We start from the raw sequence: 16,627 nt of genomic DNA, 5'->3' as shown, positions 1-16,627 counted from the left end.
ACCAAGGCTTTAAATCCATACACAAGCAACTGTTGCATCGGTTTTATTCTTTCAGCTCAAGCTCGCACACTAATGAAAATGCTTTAGTATTTCACTATGCCCAAAGTATTTTATTTAGATATCACAGAGATGGCTCCATCTGTCTCTCTGCCTTTCAACTCGTTCACATATTTGGCTTGCATGAAGTATGATGTTTTCCCACTGCATGGGTGCAAAAACAGAATTCACTGAGACTGAAGATAAAAGAAAAAATATAAAAGAAACCAAACAGACAGTGAGCCCCCAGGGGAAAAAAAAATGCATGTGCACTTGAGAAACAGAGGTGTGAACAGATTCAGGGACAAAACAAAACTGCCATCTCAAGAACAACCCTGTGTGGGATACCAAGAATGTATTTATACTGACTTGTGAAATGCCCTATATGTTTCATGCTCCTCTATAAATAACAATATGTGAGTACCGGGGGGACAGGTAAGATCCTGGGTAGGGTAACAAGAGCTACAGGGAAAAAAAAAAAAAAAAAAAAAAAAAAGCCTACAAATCTCATAGTATCTTTTTCTTCTCCTCCTTTGTATTCTTTCTCCTTCTTCTCCGTATTCTTCTCCTTATTCTTAGTTTTTCTTTTAAACAGTGTTAATTTATTGTTACAATTAAGCGTAGCAGCTCCATGTAATTTCTTGCTTCCCTTCCATATTTATTGTTATTGTTCTTCAGGTCTGACTAAGCTATCTCTAAGCCTTAAGCTTCCTCTCAATTACATGCTTTTACAATTTTGATAAGTTTCCAGGTTGATTTGGTTGAGTTAACATTATTTGTCTGGTGGAAAAAGCCTTTGTTTATGCTTGCCAAGCTAACTGAAATCACTTCTCCGTCTTGCCGTTCCACAAATTAATGTAAGAAAACATGGTGACATCCATCAGCTAAAGCTGCACTGTACATGCAGATATAAAGACAGCAAGCTAGGAGATTAAGTGATAGGCAGCATACTGTGCCATTAACAGAAGCGATACACGATCACCTTATCTTGAAGACTGAAGAAATACAATGCAGTGAAATTCGATGGTGATAGCTAGAGGTTCAGCTTTGCCATTGCTTTAGAACCTTCTCTTTGTCTGGAGCACTGGTGGAGGCGGTCTTAAGCTGCAGAGCACACACTGCCCGCTGGAAACTACCAGCAGGTCAGTGGCTGTAACGTTCTGTAAGGAATGCCACCGTCAGACGAGAGGTGGATGGCTTCAGGCAGGGCAAAGCACAGGATGGTGCAGGAGAAAGCCTGTTGGCTGCTGCTGTGAAGCAGTGTATTCCTGGCACGTGTGTTCATAGCCAGCGACTGAGCTGCCAAGCCCTGTTCTGACACCCTTGCCCTAAATGGCCAACCAGCTGGGGCAACACCTGTAAACTTGGCAGCAGCATCAGTACCTCTAAGAGGAGCGTGGGTTGAATCTCCCAGTGGGATACCTGCAGATGGAAAAAAAACACAGATGGCTGTGCCATCCCAGTCCCTAGCCTGCTGAGCACCAGCATGGCCACTGGCCTGGCCAAAGTCCCAGAACAGCAGCAGAACAGGGCTGGAAAAGCAAGGAAGCAACACAAGGGTCTATGTTTTGAGTAACTCTGCCTGGTAACTCTGTATTCCCATGCAAAACCAGATCTCTATACATAGATCACACATTGGTTATGAGCTATGGTTCCTATGAAAAAGATAAAGAGAGACAGGGAAATTCCAGTTGAAAGATTTGATATGTAATCCCTTGTTCAGCTCCAGCCAGCACTTTGAACAGAAAGGAATTGTACCCACAACAAAACCAGACAAATGATAAGGATGTTTAGGGAACCTGAGCACTGTTATTTGAGAGTAGAAAAATAAAACTTGGCTAGTTTGGTCTGTCAAACTAAAATATGAAGTAACATAGTAATTATGCTTTCCAAATGTTCTGGCTGAGGCCAACACAAACAACAGAGCAAAAGATGTTAAAGGACGAAAGAATAGAAGATACAAACTTTCTGTTGATAATTTCTCCTGGCAATCCAAAGGTTGATTTTCAAGGAGCTGGTAGCTTCAAGAGCAGCCATCCAAACTAAATTCAAAAAACAGGTGAAAAAGAGACAATGACTGAAGAATCATCACAGGATGCGGGTGGCAGCCCTCGCTGCCTCCAGGTGGGAGAGGTGAAGGAAGCTGTAGGGAGACACGCTCTGGTGGATCGCAGCCTGCAGTCACCACTGCGACCACGACTCTGGGCTGCTCCCTTACATCAGCTGCTGTTTGGTTTAATGCCCAAGGAGTGTAAATTCCAAAATCCCTAAGGAGTGTTTATTCCCTTTGAAGATGAGGGAGCCAGCACCTCGCACTTTCCTCACTTCTTCTCATGCACTGCCGCTGTTCTGTGTCTCTTCCTCCCTCCTACTCTTTTATGCCTTTTCTTTGCCCTGCTTTCTCTTGCCTAATCACAAATCTTTCTCCCCACACACATGGTTCTTTCAGTGAGTGGGATCACTTCTCCATCATTTTCACTGGCAGGATCTGTATTTAATTTATAAATGAAATAGAGAAGAGAGGGGAAGAGAGTAAATGGCCTCTTCTTCCCTGAGCTCAAGGTTTCTGTCTGCATTTTCATCAGTCTAAAAAAATCTTCACTGTCATATCAGGTGGGCCTGGAGGGATTCTGGAAGAATTTATATTCACCATTTTTTTTTTTCTTCTGGAATAGATGAAGGAACTTAAGTGCTGCTTTATATTCAAGGAAATGTGGTACTGTGAAACTAGGACTAGATTTGTTTTTGAAAGCAACTGTATGACATAATTCCCTCAGATGCCTTATGGTCCAATATTTCTAACTCAGTCCTGTTGCCAGTGAATGCTAGTTTTCCGGCACCCACTTCCAACATCTCATTGTTTTACCACCACAAATAGATCACACATCTCCTACACAGTTCTGTGGCACTACACCCCTACAGGATTTTTTTTTTAAGATACTGAACCCTGAGTAATGCTTTCATTTCTTAGTCAGATTTATCAGTGGCTGCAATTCCTTCCCATGTTTTTTCTGACCACAGAGAAAGCACAGTTTATGCCAGCAGACTGATTATGTCAGCTTGTCATTTCTGTCTAAGTACTCCAAGTTTATCTAGATACATTACTCAACTTGTTTCCCCAGTTCCTTACAGGTATTTTTGCAATTTCAGCTGAAGATGCTGAAAATACTGTAAAACAAACATAAAACAACAACATAAAGAAGAAGACAAATATATTTTGCTTATTAGTTTTGGAATATAGCAATAATGGCATTGTGAATATGAAACCTCTCCAAGAACGCTCCTTTCTTGGCAAAACTGTATTTGCAGACAAAAAGCCATCTTTTCTCTGTGGGTCACATCCGAGAAACTGCATACTTATAAAAAACCTTTTTCAGTAATATTTACACTACAGGCAATATGATCTGTGTTTCCAGAAAGATTAAGTCATAGCAGTCATATGGCATTTCTCTTTTTGATAGAGAAAAATATCAAACTCCTGTCAAAACAGACTAACTTGATTTCTAGTAGAGCTCCTAACAAATACCAAATTTCATCCATGATTTCTGTATCTGTTCCTCCAATTGCTCCCATCTTTGAAATAGTAGATTGGTATTATTAAGATTGTTTCCCAGTGTCTGAAAGCTTGCAGTATATGAAGTATTCATTCACTACTGAGTATGAGATTGCCTTAGAATAATTAGCTTCTGTTTCCAGCAGTTCTTCTTTCCTACTTATTTTTTTTAAATTCTTCTAGAAGTTCTAACAATGGAATCTCTCTGGAAATATTTGAAGAAACTGCCTAATTTTCTGCCTGAGTTTTCCTTCTTAGTGGTGAGTTTTTCTGGGACTTTGAGAGTGGTATTTGGATAAATTTATTCTATTTACAGAGTTTCCATGCACCTGGACTTCAGCTGCTGCTAAGAATGAAGTCCTACACGTTTGTTATCTTGTGCCCATGAGAAAGTTTTGACCAAGCTTCCTTTGAGAAGTACTAACATCTCCATGCTGTGAAGCAGGAAAGAGAAATTTGGCCGTGAATATTCTGAATATCTTTTTATTTTATTTTATTTTATTTTATTTTATTTTATTTTATTTTATTTTATTTTATTTTATTTTATTTTATTTTATTTTTTTATTTTTTTTTTTTTTTCCCCAGTTTTAGTCCTTTTCCATTCCTCTGCCAAGCATTAGAAATTCCAGAAGTGAGGGTATACAGGAAAACTCATCTTCTTCTTGTGTATATACATAATGATGAAGTCATTACATGATTTTATATAAATGTATATATATTGCACAGAATTCCCACCTCACTCAATGAATAGGACAGTTCTGCTATGAAGACAGATCTGCAAAGAAGGAAAACTTTCCTCTAAGAGGTCTTGTTTATTGCATTACTTGGAAAGTATGCCTTTCCTGGAGGAAACAATCTTTACCTGCCTGGAAAAAAAGGCTTACAGTGCAAGGCTACAGAGCCATAGAAGAGCCACAGAAGCAGGTTTTAAGTGCAAATAGAGAAATAAAGGAACAGAGAGGATGATTTTATAGTCATTGCAGCTAAATGCTGTTCCAGGAAGTCTAACTCCTCCTTGCTACACTACCTGTGCAATTCTAGCTGAGGGGCTCCTCTAAAGTTGGCATGAGTTCTATCCATCTCCTGGGAGACTAAAGATTTGGGGGATTCTAACAGTTAGGATTAGTGTTAATAGGATTTCTGTTTGAACAGACTAACAGATGTATTATTTCAACATAAGGCATACACATAAAGTAGCTGAATTAAAATTACAGAAGCAACATCATTTCTGTCATTTCCCAACCTCCAAATGCCTGGCATTACATTTAAATTCTACCGGCATAGTTTAGCATAGTTCTTTCTATGTCTATGATTTATGTAAAGGGGTTAAGGTTTTCCTTTTTACAAATCTGTGAAATACAGAATTCAGATTGGGATGTTACCTTTCTCCTCTATCTCTGTTCCTATTTTCTGATGCATTCCATTTATTCTCTTTGTCTTTTCATCTTAATCCTGCTCACCTAATGACTTAACAAGCTCAGTAATAGCCCCATGTCAGCACCCACTGTCTTGCCCCACCACCAACCAAGACACTTCCACCCCCATATTTCTTTCAAGCTGTCTAAAAAAAATATACTATTTCTTTTTCCTCTTGCCTGCTGATGGGGCCAAACACCTCACAGTGTGCTTCCAGCTACTCTGCCTTGTCTTCTGTTAGCCACACTATCAGCTCATGGGCTAGGCAGGGCAACCGGTGCAGCCTCCCATGCAGTCCCATCCAACATCCTCCTCCTGTGGCACGGCCTCATGGAGGGCCAGGAAGGGACAAGGGTGCTGCTGCTGAGACACTGCATGATGTCCTGGGGTTGCATGCCTTTTGCTGGGCCTGTGTATAATAACCAGGCATTTGGGCTCATAAGCTTGTTTGCCCATGTAACTGAGCCCTAAGCACTCAAAATTGGTTCAAATCACCAGGACAGAGTAATTTGAATCAATTTACTAAGTATTTCAGCCTTAAATCTCTTCAGATGCTGCTTGATATTGATTTTAGCCATATAAATGTAGATAATCCATTACCCATCAATTGACCAGTACATGTAGTCTGAAAGTTAAAGCAGGTCAGAGTATCCTGACAGATGCCATGAGGTAGCATTCATCCCCACCCCACCCCATTGTCTACTGCAGTTAGTACTTTTAATTTTTATTTATTTATTTTTAACAGATTCTCTTACTTCATGGGAACTATATAAACCTTAGGAAGCATTCTTGTACACATCTCTGCTTTTACCTTATGGGAAGCACCATAGAGGGCACAACTCCCACTCAGAAAAATTAAGAAAAATCTGAGATAGAAAGTCAAATCTGATTTTCAGCGTATTAATTAACTTCACAGTATCTATCCTCATACTTGTCACAGAAGGAAACCTAAAACTTCTACTGCATACCCTGAAATGATACTGGGCAGTGACCTCAAAGTCAAACCATTTCAGACCTTGTTGTTCCACAGCTGAGTAAACTGCTTTTCTAAAAACTGAGATATTCCCCTCACTCGCCCAGACGACAGCTCTGAGTGTGTTCTAATGAAACAGGAAAATGTGTGTTCTAATGAAACAGGAAATTTTTTTGATCTAGACTTCTACATAGTAACATACTTGATTTTTAACCATCAACTTGAATTTCTTAAGGTTTAAGATTCTTTATTGTAGTTATGAGCCTACAATAACTTCTGTGAGATATTTTCGATGTGCATGCCAAAAGATATTTTTTTTTCCCAGTCAAATAAGGATACTAGGTAGCTTTTTGAAAAATTATTTTCTGTAGATGTAGGTGGTGGGCTGGCCTTGGCTGGCAGATCCCCACCCAGCCATAGTTTCTGTCCCCCTCCTCAAAAGGATTTGGAATAAAATAAGATGAAATATCTATGCATCAGTATAAAGACAGGGTGATCATTTACCAATTACCACCATGGGCAAAACACACTTTACTTGCAGCAAATTAATTTAATTTACTGACAGTTAAAAACAGAGTAGGATGATAAGAAACAAAGAGAAAAACCTGAACACATCTCTCTCTGCCTTTTTCCCAGAATTAACTTCACTCCTATGTCCCCTTCTCCCTTAAGAAGCAGAAGGGGGTGGGAAAGGGGACCTGTGGTCAGTCCGTAACAGTTTGTCTTGGCCACTTCTTCCTCCTCACACTCCTCCCCTATCTGATGGGAGCAGCCATAAAAGACAGCTAGTTGTAACAGGGAAACACTGACAGCAGAGAATATCTGCTGAAACACTGACAGAAGATGTTTGCCAGCCTGGGAGCTGCTAGGCTGGGAACCTGACCTAAAAGCCAGCCCTGTGAACCTGAAGCATCCTTGGGAAGCACAGCTGGCAGCTTTGAAGTGCAGCTGGGTACCTGAGAACCACAGACATCCTGAGATACCCTCAAGATGCACAAAACCAAGAAACTACTTATTGTCCAGAGAGGTAAACAACAGTCAAAGGGTGGGACACAGCCTGGGAAAAAGGGAATTAGCAACAGCTACTGGCTCTTTCAGATTGAAGAGTAGAAAAACTGTTTGGGAAAAGTAAACATTTGTCTGAGAGAACAAAAAAAAACATCCTCTACTAGCTGTCCTAGGGGAAAAAGAAGTTAGCAGTAGCTACTGGCTGCCTCAGGTGGTGGTGTCTGATGACCTCTTATGTCTCTACTATATAGAAATAACTTGATTTCTACCCAGAATGGACCCTCTTTCAGAGACATCTCCTTGCATGAACTTCTTCTGTCAGACCTCCTGGACAGAACAAAACTTCACTGGGGATGCTGGCTGACTTTGGGCTCTGTGAAATGGATCATTTCTTACTTTGTCACCAATTGGCCCCACTCCTGGAAGGGGTTGGTGAGCATCATGCTGGTAACACTTTGAATATATATATATATATATGTATTCAAAACGATATTCACTGCTTATATATAATTTATTTTTCCTTACATTTTAAGTGTTTTATCTGGACACACTCAGAAGAGTTTTTCCACAGTCAGAAAATTCAGTGGGATGAGGAGGACATATACTACATTTTTTAATAAATTCAGAGTCAGTGAATCATCCACAAGCAATAAAGCTCAGAGTCTTAATGCATGTCTTCTTAATTGTTTAAAAGAAAGTAAATCATATTTTGTTATAATTTTAGCATTTAAGATGTTTCTTTGATGTTTTCTCGTAGCTTGCTTGCATCTCAATTTCTTGTAGGCTAATCCTATTTATTTATTTATTTATTTATTGCTTGCCCTATGTACAAGAATGGTGCTATGGCAGCAGTCAAGATCTTAAAGAAAAGCATATCCTGAAAGTTGTTCCCTTCCATCTTGCAGTAGTTACATTGCAGCTGTGTTTTGAGGATTATGTTAGAAACTAGTTATAAGTATGAAACAATCTTCAAGCGAGGAAGGAAAATCATGATGTGACCTTTCAAGAGGAATAAGTTTAATACCTTTCAGCACTGTAGTTCTTAAAAAATAATAATAAAAAAAATAAATAAAAAAATGAAGTGATAAGAATTGAAGAAGTCAACATGTTTACTTATGCTCTTGGACATCTAATCTCCTCAGACCGCAAAGAGTTACCTGCATGAACTGTCCAGTATATATGACAGAAAACTAAAGCACAAACAGGTGCTTACCTGTTTGTTGTAATCAGGTTTGAGTTATTTTTGAGGGTGAGCAGTCAGCTATTTTATTACCTCAGTTGTAAATGCAAATATATAGAATTTACAGTTTTTCCCTATCAATAACAGAGAGCTGCTTAAGCCATAGAAAATAATGGTTTATTCAAAGACTTGACAGCATATAAATATGCACAGAAAAAATACTGTTGCTGCCCAGTACTCCCTTAATGACATCTAACAAAGAGAATAATAGGATGTTATTTCCTACACCTCTTCACCTCTCCAGAGTTGGACAATATTTGGAAATTATATGGAAAGCATATAATTACAGTTTACATGCTTTTACCTCTTATTTCTTAGAAATATTTTTGCTGTTCAAAACCTCTCACTGTAGTTTCGAGTTCTCTTCCTGTAATCAAAACACAACAGCTTTTCTCATACCTCCCACCCCCAAAATATAAGAGAAATCTCTCATCAAAGTAGATTCACAGATATATTGCTGTGTTACTAGGGAAGAATATTGCCATTAGATTTGACCTGTTTGTGGAAACTCTGACAGAGAGAGAACAGGATTTATTGTATAATAAATGCTAGCCAAAATGTTCTGGCTAGTTCAATACCTTTCAGAAGACTGCCCTGTGCTCCCTGAACCTTGCAGTATCTGGAGTAACAGAGAGTGCATCCTTTTTGACTTCTTATGTTCTGGGCTATAGACTGCCTTTTAAGCATGATCTCATTCATAGCCTATTTGTGAAACTCCATGTTGTGATTCCAATGTCTTCAGGGGTGGTAGGGAAGGGGATAGCATGGTAAACATATATAAACTTTGCTCGGTGGGGGGGAGGGGGGGAAACACCTTCGAGAATGCCTCTAAATTGAATTATTTGAAAATGAGCGATCTATCACTGTCTGTCTATCTATCTATCTGTAATTCCTGGAACTAGGGATTCTTGTGTTATGATTCATGCCATCAGTGATAACTTGGATGATACATCCCTTCCACCAACTTACCTAGGCAAGTGGATGAGAATTACACTTAATCTATAACATTTAGGTAACCAAGTTACAATCATCTTTTCCTGTCTTACTGCATGCAATCGTAGTGTCAGATAGGTTGCACGGGGAAGGCCACAGCTCCAATCAGAGACATGTAACACCTTGCTATACTGCACACATGGCCCCACTGCTATGGAATGCTGCAGTTTTTCTCACGTGGTAGGAGTCAAACCACCAGATGAGCTGTGACTAGCAGGTCATCCTCATGACAGGCACCAAGGTTCTGTGCTGCCAGGACATGACACAGAGACTCTCTGAACTGTGGGGGACACCAAAGAAATCTTGTCCATTAAAAGGATGGGTGGCAGTAGTCTATATGGTCATGCAACAGGTGCTGCCTAGGTATTTGTTTAATGTATTTTTCAGAGGCACATTAACAAATACATCCAGTTTTATCTCATATGTTATGAAATAGAAGAAAAAATGCAGTTGAGAAAAAAGTATATACAGGATTATCGCACAGAAAGAGTATTGTTAGCCCCTCTACCCAACACCGGTGCAGAGACAGGAAATGATAAGGGATAATTTTCCTCCCCTTACTGCAAAATGTTGGAAGACACAGCTAAAAAAGTTCTTCCTCACACATTTAAGGCTTAATTTAGAAAGTAAACATAAGCATAATTTTCTACTTTTTCTTGTGTTCTGTGTAACTTCTAAGCATGATCTTTCTCTTCTGTTGATGTACACAGTACAGTAGAAATGAAAGCATCATGTAAGATCAATCAGCAGGCAGAGGGCAAAAGGATAGCTAATGCACAGTAACAACCCCTCCTTTTCCTTCTATTTCAGTTTAAGAGGAAGGCTTGCATCTTCAATATAATTGAAAATTGAACAGGTATGATAAAAGATTAAAATATTTTGCACAAAGTTGAACTTCAAAGCTGTTGTCTACAAAACCTGAATAGACAAAAGCAGCTGCCAGTCATTTACAGAGATCAAACTATAGCTGAGACTGGAAGGGATCTCTGTAAATTCTCCAGTCCAGATACACCCAACAAAGTAGACCCAACTACGGCACATTATTACTCAGAACATTATCCAGTTGAGTTTTAATATTCCCAAATATGGAGACACCACAACCATTCTGGGCAACTTGTTCCATTGTGTGACAAACCTCAGAGTGAAAATGTTTCTTCTTATCGTTAAACAGAATTTCAGAGGATTTTAGGATGGAGGACTTGCTGTTTTAGAGAGGTGAGTTCGGTTTCCTCCTGAACCCCAAACATCTATGAGTCTAAAAGCCCCTTCACCTTTATCACAAAGTCACTGAATGGCTGAGGTTGGCAGGGATCTTTGGAAGTCACCTGGTCTAACCCTTCTGCTCAAGCAGGGCCACCTACAGCAGGTTGCACAGGATCATGTCCAGATGGCTCTTGAAGATCTCCAATGGTGGAGACTCCAAAACCTCTCAGGGCAACCTGTGCAAGTTGCTGCAGAGATTCAATGTGTGAAGGGCTGTGGGAGTCCTTGCAGGACACAGGATACCTAAATGTTACAAGGGGATGTTGTTCAGGGGCTTATGCTGGGATGTCCCAGGGAAGACCCAAAGGCAGGGGAAGGGGATGGTCCAGCTGGTTGGGGGAGGAAGCAGTGTGGGCAAGGGGAAGGAAAGGACATTTGGAGGTGCACAGAACAGCTTCCTGCTCTAAGCTGCATGAGCCGGGAGATCACACCAGGAATCACAGAACCATAGAACATCCTAATTTGGAAGGGACCACAAGGATCACCATGTCCAACTCCTGGATCCACACAGTACAACCGCAAAATCAAACCATGTGTCTGAGAGCATTGCCCAAATGCTTCTTGAACTCTGGCAGCTCGGTGCCATGACCTGGGCCCTGGGGAGCCTGTCCCAGTGCCCGACCACCCTCTGGGTGCAGAGCCTTTCCCTAACCCCCAGCCTGACCCTCCCCTGTCCCAGCTCCATGCCGTTCCCTCGGGTCCTGTCGCTGTCCCCAGAGAGCAGAGCTCAGCGCCTGCCCCTCCGCTCCCCTCGTGAGGGAGCTGCAGGCCGCCATGAGGCCTCCCCTCAGCCTGCTCTGCTTGGGGCTGAGCAAACCAAGGACCTCATCCACTCCTTACACATCTTTCCCTCTAGGCACTTCACCACCTTTGTTGCCCTCTCTGCTAGTTTTATGTCCTTCTTATACTGTGGCTCCCAATGCTACACACGGTACTCGAGGTGAGGCCACACCACTGCAGAGTAGAGTGGGACCACCACTTACCTCTCTCAGCTACCAATGCTGTGCCTGATGTGCCTCAGGGTCTGGCTGGACCTTTTAGCTGCCAGGGCACACTCTTGATTCACTTTCAACTTACTGTCAAGCAGAACCCCCAGATCCCTTACCGTGGGCCTGCTCTCCAACCTTCTTGTCCCTCAGCCTGGATGTATAACCAGGTTTGCCCCATCCCAGGTGCCAGATCTGGCACTTGCTCCTGTTAAACTTCATGTGGTTGGTGATTGCTTAGCCCTCTAATTACTCAAGATCTTTCTGCAAGGCCCTCAAGGGCATCAACAGCTTCTCGTAACATAGTATCACCTGCAAACCTACTTAATAGGCACTCGAGTCCTGCATCCAGACTGTTTATAAAAACACTGAAGAGAACTAGCCCTAAAACAGAGCCCAGAGGAACCCTACTAATGACTGGTCTCCTACCTGACACAACCCCATTTACTACAACCCTTTGAATCTGAACCATGAGCCAATTGTTCACCCACCATATTATGTGCTTGTCTGGCTGTATGCTAGGAGGCTCAGGTACTTCTCCAGCCTGCTTTTGAAAAGGAAAGCAGGGACAGGGCTGTCAGCATGGCTGCTCTTCATGGCACCCAGATTAGCAGGTCTTTAGGGCAAGTGCCCGGCTGATACTCAAAGGACTCAGAGAGCCCCAGCCTGCTGCCTGAAGAGGGAGGCTGGGAGAGAATGAGCAAATTGGGCTCTTCTGCTGCATATGTGGGAAACCAAACAACCAAGAAAGACTCCCTTTTTGCCTTCCCACGTTGCAGAGACAGTGCTGGAAAGCATTCCCTGCAGAGAGTTGTTGATTGGTTCAGAAGAAAACTCCCCAAAATGCTTCTGGCTGTTTATTGGATGTTGAGGAAGCACAGGAGCTGAGCACAGAGCTGCAGCATGCCAAAGCAGAGGACGGTCCTGTCCTCAGGGCTGGCCAGGCGCTGCCCTGTACTAAGCAGTGCTGGCTCCCCAGAAGCGCTGGCTGTGGGAGCTTGCAGGGAGGAGGCACTGGAAGGCCCTGCAGCTGTGTCACCCTGCAGTGCTCGCTGGCTTCCCACAGACCCCCTTCTTCCATCCGCAGGCTGTTTGCTGCTGGTCAGCAGGTACAAGTTGTAGTGCCACTGTGGGGACCTGCTCTGTGCCCTCTCCCTGGATGCATGCCTCTGGCACTGGGCAGACACGCTGACCACATGCTCCTTTTAGCCAGAACCTGCTCACACCGCGTGCAGGATGTGGTCAAAAGGCCGCCTGCAGAGAAGGCACACAGCTCTCGTGGCAGCCCACTGCCAGATGCAGTGGAAGCAGAAACTGCGGCAGCAGACGGGCACGTGGGCTGTGTGGTGCCTAGGCAGATGGGGCACTGGCAATCTGCCTGCTGCAGCTGGCTCACGCTGCCCATCTCTGCAGAGCTGCTCTGCTCCGGAGCCTTCTGGGTGCCCAGTGCTATGCCCGGCCAAGAGAGGTTTCCCAAATACCTCTGCATTTTTAAATTTTTTTTTTTTTTTTTTTTTTTTTTTTTTTGGCACTGGAAGGAGAAAAGCAAAGGAAAGCCCAGAGAGCAGTGGGAGAGAGGAGGTATGGGCACCCCAAAGGATGTACTTGCAGGTGCATCCCCACTTTGCAGGTGGGCCACTCAACCCATGGACAGACCCTCCTGTCCTGCCTCACCCCCATACACTGTCCCCAGTACCAGACCCGCAGGACTCCTGCTCTCTCCCAGACAACCAGCACAGCTGGAGTTAGCACAGGGAACCTGAAGGAGCAGGCCAGGGAAGATGGAGGGGCTGGATGGGAGTCTTCCATGGTGCCCACAGCCCTGGTACTGCCACCCTGCAAGACCCACAATAACCCCACCAACCATGGCTCTGCACAAAGGCACTGGGAAGCCCACAGTCTTGCAGTCACTTGAACACCGTGTGTGTGCCGTCACAGAAGCCCTGGACCTAAGGCACTGGCACAGAACCAGCATCTGCTCTAGAGCAGCAAGATCATGGGCAGTCACAGACATTTCTCAGCTACATCCCTGGGGGGTGTGCGGCTGCTACCCAAGGGACACCCACAGAGGAGTGCAAATGTCCTAAAGGTAAGAAGCCTGCTGCTTCACAGGATATTTGCCATCTTCTTTTGGGGTTGTGGGAGAAAGGGTTTTAACTGCAGGCTTGTCAGGTCCTGTGATGAGAGGCTGGTTCTCCCTGGGCATGCTGGGCCAGCAATGTGGAGGGCAGACATGAAAGCCTGGTGACCTCCTCAGTGCAAACAGAGCTCCCTGACTTGGTTCCTGCAAGGGCTGTCAAAGGAGCAGGACTTGCCTATTGTCTCCTGAGAGAAAGCCCCAAAGGTTGGAAGGGACTTCTGGAAGTCTTCTCATCCAACCCCCTGCTTTGCTGTACAGAGATGCACTGTCTCATGTTGAATTTGTCTTCCATGAGGACACCGAGATTCCTTTCTGCAAAGGATCTTTCCAGTCAACTCCCACCATATATAATATTGCATGGGCTTACTCCTCCCCAGGTACAGAGCTTTGCAATTCCCCTTGTTGAACTTCATTAGGTTCTTGTCAGCCCATTTCTCCAGACTGCTGAGGTTACAGTAGCTGGCAGTATTGTCCTCTGAGTATCAGCTACTCCTCCTAGTTTTATGTCATCAGCAAACTAGCTGAGGATATGTTGCCAAAATCACTTTTGGAAATGTTAAACGGCATTGGACCCAGTATTGACACCTGGGATACACAACTAGTTACTGGCCTTCAGTTTGACTTCATGTCTCAGCATGGTAGATACACTGAGGTGATGGTCCTGTCAGTCTTCATGATGACTGTACAGGAGTTTCTTAGCTTTTTCTCTCTTTGTGTGTTGTGTTACCAGCAATTGCTGAGTGCAGAATGCTGATTCCAGACAAGCCTATGTAACCAGATGTATCCTGGATGCAAAGGGAAGAATAAATTAGTGAAAGCCCTATGTTTTAAGTATGATGCAACACTTACATTTGAAACAAACAAACAAACAAAAAACATTCTGATAGAAAAGAGATGAAACAGTGATTCACTTGAGGTAACCTGGTGTTGTAAACAGAGGAATAGTTGAAAGTAGACAGGAGAGGGCCTGACAATCAGCTGCAATAGACAGGATTTTAGTGGGGCAAGGAAAATGTTTCTGACTGGGAATGTAAGGAGCTGATCATCTGCTGGAACCTGAGGTGTGTATTGTGGGTTTTGAACTGAACAGAGTCAAGATAAACTTCACTGAATGTCTGGTATATGAGTGGGTTGCTGGTTTAAGCATGCTGGGGAGAGAATAGGCACTACAGAGTTACGGTGAGTGTAGAGCAGGGAAGTGCATGCTGGTACAGTAGAAGTAAAACCACTGAATAGAAATAGGTATCTACACAGCAGAAGAACAAACTCTGGGTATGGGAAGAAAATTAAACATATGTACACATGCCAGAAGGGCATGTGGAGATTGTTACAGAAAAGGACTTTAAGGTTAAAATATTTTTGCATTGGATCCTGTATATAAGCAAGAAATATCTCAATAATTGAGAAAACTTCAGGTAGTCCTTTTTGAACTGGATGGGGGAAATCTCAGTTTTGCAGCCCAACACAAAATTTGCAGTTTTCATACAACTTGCCAAGCCATCGGGAAGGAAACCAGAGTAGGAGCAAGAGCTGTGTTCTTGTGAAGTAGAAGATGGAGTACTGGAGGGAACAACACACATTTGTAAAGCACTCATGCTCTTTTTTTACGCTTTGCTGAAGAAGCATACCACAATCGTGGGTAAACTTTCCACAAAGTACCACTTCCAATTTACCTCCTGTAAATTGCCTATGTTTTCTACAATTCTGCTCTTGCTGTGATGATGCTCTGTAATGTCATAGCCACACTGTGCTATTTCAGAAAAAGCACCTGTTAATACCTTGGCCAGCAAGTTAGCTGTAGTAATATTTTCTAGATAAACCAGTCATCTTAATATCAGCGTGCAAGATATTTACATACAGTCAGTCACTGGTAACACCTGATTTCTAACATTTACTGAGTAGCCAATGCAATTAATATGTATTATAAATAGCATTCAATATCATCAGAATTCATATAAGAAAAAGAGGGCACCTATAATAGAGTTGTACAAAGAGAAAGTAATTAAAACCAGTAACATACTACCTATCTAAAGTTGTAGAGTTAAGGTTTCCATGGCAACCTTAACTCTGCATTTCCTGCCTTTTGTATTTCCAAAGCTCAGCTTCAGTGTTGCTTTAATATAGTATTTCGCACTGAATATTTTTTACCAATAGAAGGATTATTTTGAAACCTGAAGTTTCTAGGGATCCTAATACTAACCCGGATTGCACAGCAACATTATAAATTATTCAGAAGAAACTGTACTAATACAGAGCTCACAACAAAGATTGAACTTGCCTTTAGCTGGTGTAATGTATTATGGATATGTGGTAGCCTCTTCATAGATAAGGTGCTGGCAGCTTCCCTTTGGAGCCCAGTTTCATTTCCTGTGACACTGTCTGAAAAACTATCTGGCTTGAAAAATGCCAGAGTAAAACTGAAAGCAGGAAGAAACATGTCTGCAAATGTAAAATGGGGGAAAAAATAGTTTATTTGAATTACAACTCATTAAGGAACATACATCATGTGCATGTGGAAAAATGATGACTGTGAATAAAAGCAACACTGAAAACCTATTGCAGTACACAGAAGTGTTCCAAGTTTTAACCTGTAACTTTTGATTAGACTTCTGTAACTCAGGAAAAAGTGCATAGGAGCATTCTATGCATATAAATATCTGTCCATCTCTTGGCTGCCTGCATTGTAGAAAGAAAGTCACTTGTATAGGTTACTAGTAACATAAATGTTAATACCCTGACAGAGAGAGACACTTGGATTTGCAGAGCCAAAGTACATAGGTAAAAATCCATAGAGACTGCTCTACTTAAAAGTTAAATAAAAACATATTTTCAGTTATTCCTACTTTAAAGCTTCATAGAAAAACACTGAAGAAAGCACATGCACACGTATTGTAAAGTTTAAGGTACTCTTGACACATGACAACAAAAATACTCTGATTTCTAGAGTAAAAACTCTGAAATACTAAAACATTTTATTTCAAAGTTTCTATTGTACATATAAATGTACTTCATTCTGCCA

The sequence above is a fragment of the Aythya fuligula genome, chromosome Z, assembly GCF_009819795.1.
Source record: "Aythya fuligula isolate bAytFul2 chromosome Z, bAytFul2.pri, whole genome shotgun sequence".
Taxonomy (NCBI): domain Eukaryota; kingdom Metazoa; phylum Chordata; class Aves; order Anseriformes; family Anatidae; genus Aythya; species Aythya fuligula.
This window is presented reverse-complemented; position numbering follows the sequence as displayed.